Below are 7,178 nucleotides of genomic sequence, written 5' to 3'. Positions count from 1 at the left end.
TGGTGGGCTCATCCAGGAATTCCCTGGTCCCGCACCTGGGGGTTAATTTTGTCCTCCTACAGTTTTTGGTCCCTCTCTATTGGAGAAGGTGTAATGGGTTCTTCAGTAGTAACCAGAAGCTATAGGGCTCTGGGGCTGAAAAGCTTCCCATCACAAGGGTGGTCCCCAGTTTAGTAAGTATGTCTCTTCCCAGTAAGGGAGTAGGGACACTCAGGGACCACCAGAAGCTGGTGGGAAAATATTTGTCCATCCCAGCAACAAAGAAGTGCTTGGGTCAATCTTTTAGTTGTTATTTTTCCTGTAGCACCCAAAATGGTACAGGTGTGGGAGGAGAAGGCTCCGGAGTAGGAGATCAAGACAAAGTAGGTAGCCCCCGTGTCAACCAAGAAATTCGGACCTACCTGCCACATCCAGTTGCACCCTTGGTTCCAGCCCCATGATGGTTATCTGTGACAGGCGGGCTGGCTGGAGCAGGCTGCTGCAGTCCTGTTGAACCATCGTGAGGGAAGGCTTGGCGCTTGACCTTGAGGCTCTTGGGTCCCAAGGGCAGAGTGCTACCCAATGTCCCAGTTGATGGCATTTGTAGCAAGCTGTTTTAGGAGACTTGTCATGGTTTGGACACTCTTTGGCTCAATGCCCTCCCTGTCTACAGATTAGGCATTTGCCTTGTGCCTTGTCCTTTAAGGACTCGGGGTTTGCCATAGGGCTCCCCTGGAGGGTGGCCAGCATCTGGGCATGCCTTGTCTCTTTCCTTTTCTCTCTTTCCTGGGCCTTGGCCTCCTTCTCCTGTTCTCTGTTATAAAAGGTTTTGGTGGCTGTCTGGACCATCTCATCTAAAGAGGAAGCAGGGTCCGGCTGCTGTAGCTGTTGTAACTTAATTCTGATATCTGATGCACATTGGGACAGGAATTTGTCCTTTAAAATCACCTGTCCCTTGTAAGAGTCTAAGTCCAGATTGGTAAACTTTAGGAGGGCCTCTTTTAGCCTTTCCAGAAAGGCAATGGGGTTCTCGTTGGGCTCCTGAGTTATTGCTGAGACTAGGCACAGTCCCATAAGTAATAGGCTTCCTTCTATTTCCATGGGTGGACTTCCTTAGGGGTGAGTCTTTCTGAAGCTTATCTTACCCAGTACTGTTGCAACCTGAGAGCCAGGCGTCCCCCGGTCAGGGTGCAGATCCCCAGGCAGGCTGAGGCGTGACAGCCTCCTAGAGATCGAATCCCCAGGCAGGTCGATGCGTGGCAGCCTCCTGGGACCCCTGGACTGGCGGATCCCCGAGCAGGTTGAGGCGTGACAACCTTTTGAAGACCAGATCCCTAGGCAGGTCAAGGCAGGTTGACCTCCTGGGACCCCCGGACTGGAGTTGGGCATCCCCAAGGTCTCCAGCATGACCAGTGCTGGGTAGGATTAAGAGGTTGTAATCTTAAGTCATTGCTCGTTTGTCCACTGTGGATGGGAATAGATATCATGATGTAAAGCAATCCAAGCTTGTGCCCTGAGGCTGGGAAACAGTGAAACAGTCATAAGCCTTGTCCTCTTACTGCTCTAAGGGATTGCAAGTCATTGATTTCTTCCCCTAGTCCTTCATAAGAGCAGGTTAGGGTGTCTCCACTGGTAAACGTTTCGTTGTCATAGACCGACTTTAGGTAATAACAGAAGTAATGACCAAGGAGTGGGTTATCTGGCATTAAGGTATGTTAATAATAGTCTCCGTGGAGCCTAAAAGGGCCCAGGGTCCTGATTGTAGGAATTAGTAATTGGCTTAAGAACAAATTGTTAAGAGGCAACAGACCAAATGTTCCATAAAAGTGGAGTGGAGATTTGATCCAGGGGTATGTAACTTTAGGAGAAGGGTGGTAAGGGTTTGGGCCCAAACAGCCTGCAGGGCTAACTCCCAAAGTGGCAAACATTATCCCTTGAAGCCCAACTGATGGACTTCTAGCCGGCATTGTATGCCTGTCGCCCGCCCTAGTGGGTTCACTGGGAGATGGGAGATGCTGTACATGTTGTAGGAAACATAGAAGATGAAGGCCTGACTATCTAGAGGGATTGGATATTATACAGTATTTCCCTCCCAAGGGCCATCTATTTTCTGGTTGTCCCTTAAGAAAATTGTAGAGGCAACATTATGGGCCCGAATGGGACATGAAACAGGAGGGAAGGGGGCAGAGCACAACCTTTGACAGAATGACATAGCATAAGGGCATAACATAAACCGATTAAAATCAATTGGGTCCAGGATGACAAGTCAAATTCAAGTAAACCTTAATCCCCAATCTATAAGCCAAAAGACACACCCAGAAGTGGCAGGACAGCTCTAGTTCAGTTGAGGTCAGTTCAATCGCTCAGTCGTATCTGACTCTTTGCCACCCCATGAATCGCAGCACGCCAGGCCTCCCTGTCCATCACCAACTCCCAGAGTTCACTCAGATTCACGTCCATCGAGTCAGTGATGCCATCCAGCCATCTCATCCTCTTTCGTCCCCTTCTCCTCCTGCCCGCAATCCCTCCCAGCATCAGAGTCTTTTCCAATGAGTCATCTCTTCGCATGAGGTGGCCAAATTACTGGAGCTTCAGCTTCAGCATCATTCCCTCCAAAGAAATCCCAGGGCTGATCTCCTTCAGAATGGACTGGTTGGATCTCCTTGCAGTCCAAGGGACTCTCAAGAGTCTTCTCCAACACCACAGTTCAAAAGCATCAATTCTTCGGCGCTCAGCCTTCTTCACAGTCCAACTCTCACATCCATACATGACCACAGGAAAAACCATAGTCTTGACTAGACGGACCTTTGTTGGCAAAGTAATGTCTCTGCTTTTCAATATGCTATCTAGGTTGGTCATAACTTTCCTTCCAAGGAGTAAGCATCTTTTAATTTCATGGCTGCAGTCACGATCTGCAGTGATTTTGGAGCCCCCCAAAATAAAGTCTGACACTGTTTCACTGGTTCCCCATCTATTTCCCATGAAGTGATGGGACCGGATGCCATTCGTTTTCTAAATGTTGAGCTTTAAGGCAAATTTTTCACTCTCCTCTTTCACTTTCATCAAGAGGCTTTTTAGTTCCTCTTCACTTTCTGCCATAAGGGTGGTGTCATCTGCATATCTGAGGTTGTTGATATTTCTCCCGGCAATCTTGATTCCAGCTTGTGTTTCTTCCAGTCCAATGTTTCTCATGATGTACTCTGCGTATAAGTTAAATAAGCAGGGTGACAATATACAGCCTTGACATACTCCTTTTCCTATTTGGAACCAGTCTGTTGTTTGGAACTCTGCATTCAGATGTTTATATCTTTCTTTTTCTCCTTTGCTTTTTGCTTCTCTTCTTTTCACAGCTATTTGTAAGGCCTCCCCAGACAGCCATTTTGCTTTTTTGCATTTCTTTTCCATGGGGATGGTCTTGATCCCTGTCTCCTGTACAATGTCACGAACCTCATTCTATAGTTCATCAGGCACTGTCAAAAGATGGAGGAGTGGGTGGTTCCCCAGTGGTTGGGATGAGCCTCCCCCTCATCAGCATAGGAATTCACCTCGAAGGCAAAACCTAGCCAGGCTGCATTCCTTGGCCGGAGCCCTTGCCCTCAGCAATGGCCCACACCCTGAAGAGTGCAAGGGCTCCTCTTTTTGTGTTTCTTTTCTCCCCTCCTGGGCCTGCCCTATGTAAATTGGGCTAGCCAGGAGTCCTGTTTGTTCTACCTGATGTCCTCACTCCGATCCTCAGACCTTCCTTTGACCTTCCTTTGCTCTATTTTCTCAGGCTTTTCTCTTCCTTGTCTTTTAGCCACCGCCATTTTGGACTCCCGTTTCCTATTCTAACTACCTAACATAGTCATAAGGGATTTGACTTAAGTTATACCTGAATATAATGGTCATCTGAATTAAATTTGCCTATTCCAGTCTATTTTAGTCCACTGATTCCTAAAATGTCAATGTTTGCTCTTGCCATCTCCTGTTTGACCACTTCTAATTTGCCTTGGGCGCGGGCAGCTGCGACGGCGCACAAGTGCGGCCGAGAGTAGCTACCCCACGTCCGAGGTCAGGGGCAGAAGCCAGGAGGACCCCAGCCCCAAGGGGCGGTGGCCAAGGGGAGCTACCTCCCGCCTGAAGTCAGGGCAGCGGCCGAGAGGAGCTACTCCACGTCCAAAGAGCGGTGGCTGTGTGGGTGCAGGAGGGCCGAGAGGAGCTACTCCACATTCAAGGTCAGGAGGGGCAGCGGTGAGGAGATACCCCTCGTCCAAGGTAAGGAGCAGCGGCTGCGCTTTGCTGGAGCAGCTGTGAAGAGATAACCCACGTCCAGGGTAAGAGAAACCCAAGTAAGACGGTAGGTGTTGCAAGACGGCATCAGAGGGCAGACACACTGAAACCATACTCACAGAAAACTAGTCAATCTAATCACACTAGGACCACAGCCTTGTCTGACTCAGTGAAACTAAGCCATGCCCGTGGGGCAACCCAAGATGGGCAGGTCTTGGTGGAGAGATCCGACAGAATGTGGTCCACTGGAGAAGGGAATGGCAAACCACTTCAGTATTCTTGCATTGAGAATCCCATGAACAGTATGAAAAGGCAAAATGATAGGATACTGAAAGAGAAACTCCCCAGGTCAGTAGGTGCCCAATATGCTACTGGAGATCAGTGGAGAAATAACTCCAGAAAGAATGAAGGGATGGAGCCAAAGCAAAAACAATACCCAGTTGTGGATGTGACTGGTGATAGAAGCAAGGTCCAATGCTGTAAAGAGCAATATTACATAGGAACCTGGAATGCCAGGTCCATGAATCAAGGCAAATTGGAAGTGGCCAAATAAGAGATGGCAAGAGTGAATGTCGACATTCTAGGAATCAGTGAACTAAAATGGACTGGAATGGGTGAATTTAACTCAGATGACCATTATATCTACTACTGCGGGCAGGGATCCCTCAGAAGAAATGGAGTAGCCTTCATGGTCAACAAAAGAGTCAAATGCAGTACTTGGATGCAATATAAAAAACGACAGAATGATCTCTGTTCGTTTCCAAGGCAAACCATTCAATATCATAGTAATCCAAGTCTATGCCCCAACCAGTAACGCTGAAGAAGCTGAAGTTGAACGGTTCTATGAAGACCTACAAGACTTTTAGAACTAACGCCCAAAAAAGATGTCCTTTTCATTATAGGGGACTGGAATGCAAAAGTAGGAAGTCAAGAAACACCTGGAGTAACAGGCAAATTTGGCCTTGGAATATGGAATGAAGCAGGGCAAAGGCTAATAGAGTTTTGCCAAGAGAACATACTGGTCATAGCAAACACCCTCTTCCAACAACACAAGAGAAGACTCTACACATGGACATCACCAGACGGTCAACACCAAAATCAGATTGATTATATTCTTTGCAGCCAAAGATGGAGAAGCTCTATACAGTCAGCAAAAACAAGACCGGGAGCTGACTGTGGCTCAGATCATGAGCTCCTTATTGCCAAATTCAGACTTAAATTGAAGAAAGTAGGGAAAACCACTAGACCACTCAGGTATGACCTAAATCAAATCACTTATGATTATACAGTGGAAGTGAGAAACAGATTTAAGGGACTAGGTCTGATAGATAGAGTGCCTGATGAATTATGGACTGAGGTTCGTGACATTGTACAGGAGACAGGGATCAAGACCATCCCCATGGAAAGAAATGCAAAAAAGCAAAATGGCTGTATGGCTGTATGGGGAGGCTTTACAAATAGCTATGAAAAGAAGAGAAGCGAAAAGGAAAGGAGAAAAGGAAAGATATAAGCATCTGAATGCAGAGTTCCAAAGAATAGCAAGAAGAGATAAGAAAGCCTTCCTCAGTGATCAATGCAAAGAAATAGAGGAAAACAACAGAATGGGAAAGACTAGAGATCTCTTCAAGAAAATTAGAGATACCAAGGGAACATTTCATGCAAAGATGGCACAGTGAAGGACAAAAATGGTATGGACCTAACAGGAGCAGAAGATGTTAAGAAGAGGTGGCAAGAATACACAGAAGTTCTTCATGAGTAAGATAATCACGATGGTATGATCACTCACCTAGAGCCAGACATCCTGGAATGTGAAGTCAAGTAGGCCTTAGAAAGTATCACTAGGAACAAAGCTAATGGAGGTGATGGAATTCCAGTTGAGCTATTTCAAATCCTGAAAGATGATGCTGTGAAAGTGCTGCACTTAATATGCCAGCAAATTTGGAAAACTCAGCAATGGCCACAGAACTGGAAAAGGTCAGTTTTCATTCCAATCCCAAAGAAAGGCAATGCCAAAGAATGCTCAAACTACCGCACAATTGCACTCATCTCACATAGTAGTAAAGTAATGCTCAAAATTCTCCAAGCCAGGCTTCAGCAATACATGAACCGTGAACTTCCAGATGTTCAAGCTGGTTTTAGAAAAGGCAGAGGAACCAGAGACCAAATTGCCAACATCCGCTGGATCATGGAAAAAGCAAGAGAGTTCCAGAAAAACATCTATTTCTGCTTTATTGACTATGCCAAAGCCTTTGACTGTGTGGATCACAATAAACTGTGGACAATTCTGAAAGAGATGGGAATACCAGACCACCTGACCTGCCTCTTGAGAAACCTGTATGCAGGTCAGGAAGCAACAGTTAGAACTGGACATGGAACAACAGACTGGTTCCAAATAGGAAAAGGAGTACGTCAAGGTTGTGTATTGTCACCCTGCTTATTTAACTTCTATGCAGAGTACATCATGAGAAATGCTGGGCTGGAAGAAGCACAAGCTGGAATCAAGATTGCCAGGAGAAATATCAATAACCTCAGATATACAGATGACACCACCCTTATGGCAGAAAGTGAAGAGGAACTTAAAAGCCTCTTGATGAAAGTGAAAGAGGAGAGTGAAAAATTTGCCTTAAAGCTCAACATTCAGAAAATGAATATCATGGCATCCGGTCCCATCACTTCATGGGAAATAGATGGGGAAACAGTGGAAACAGTGTCAGACTTTATCTTTTTGGGCTCCAAAATCACTGCAGATGGTGATCGCAGCCATGAAATTAAAAGACGCTTACTCCTTGGAAGAAAAGTTATGTCCAACCTAGATAGGATATTGAAAAGCAGAGACATTACTTTGCCAACAAAGGTCCATTTAGTCAAGGCTATGGTTTTTCCAGTGGTCATGTATGGATGTGAGAGTTGGACGGTGAAGAAACCTGAGT

The sequence above is a fragment of the Bos indicus x Bos taurus genome, chromosome 19 (genome assembly GCF_003369695.1).
Source record: "Bos indicus x Bos taurus breed Angus x Brahman F1 hybrid chromosome 19, Bos_hybrid_MaternalHap_v2.0, whole genome shotgun sequence".
NCBI lineage: Eukaryota > Metazoa > Chordata > Mammalia > Artiodactyla > Bovidae > Bos > Bos indicus x Bos taurus.
The sequence above is the reverse complement of the archived record's forward strand: the minus strand, read 5'-3'. Positions refer to the sequence as shown.